A 1031-nucleotide genomic window follows, 5' to 3' on the forward strand; every position below is an offset into this window, starting at 1 on the left:
TAATTATATTTCATTACTCCTCCTTCAATACATTTAATACATGTCTACATTAATAATATAATAAAATTTGACACGAATACCCACATTTCTGACACAATACCATGGTGCAGTTAGTGCTACTACAGTAAATCCATGGTAAATGATGGCGATTTGTAGATTAAAAAATCTTCTGACTGTATCGTTGCGCACGGTGTTTCTGCTGTTTGTCAGCGCTTTCATCTGGCTGTAAACAGAGTTATTTGTGTTCCTCGCTGAATTCAAGCGCTTCACACTGGATCTCACAGCGCTGTTTAGTGTCGTGTCAGCGAGACTCATCAGCGATTTAACACATCTGCTCAATAGGGCTGGGCGGATCGATCCTCACATAAAAATATCGATTCTAAAGTGCATTTTTTTACCCATTCATTTTATTTATCAAAAATTCAGTGCATAAAATAAGCTTCTAAGTGGAAAAATAGACTATATTAGCGAATAATTGTGTTGGATAGAACCATTTCTCCTGCTCATCGGAACGAAAATGCTGAAAGACAGAACTAATCAATCACAGACAGCGTTCGCTGCTAACGCATGGCTCACAGTGCAAAAACCCGGACCCGAGTTAGCATTTTAGCACTTCCGGTTCCATCGTCCCAGAGTCGATGGGTTTTTTGAATGGGATTTTGGTTAAATCCCTAAAATAAGGTCCGTGGTTCACACAGACACAAGATACTTTCACGTTTTATTCTACGACATAAAACACACCAGTTACACCCCACCCCACTTACGTTTCATAAAAAAGACGGTTGCTAACATGTTGCTAAATGGGACTACAGGCGCTGTCTGAGACATTAAACGTCATCACGCCGAACAGTTTATCAATTTACAGTATTTTCCAGTCGTAGTATAATTTGTAATACAATTAATTGTAGAATAACCAATTAATAGTTTCCCGCATTTTATATTGTTGGTCGACAATGTTTTTTTGTTTTACCCTGAAATGCAACACAAGTCTTCAGATGGAAGATGCTCGTTTTATCGCTTTCCTACTGATG

Source organism: Sinocyclocheilus rhinocerous, unplaced genomic scaffold (assembly GCF_001515625.1).
Source record: "Sinocyclocheilus rhinocerous isolate Xijiao unplaced genomic scaffold, SAMN03320098_v1.1 scaffold1406, whole genome shotgun sequence".
In the NCBI taxonomy this organism is placed as follows: Eukaryota; Metazoa; Chordata; class Actinopteri; order Cypriniformes; family Cyprinidae; genus Sinocyclocheilus; species Sinocyclocheilus rhinocerous.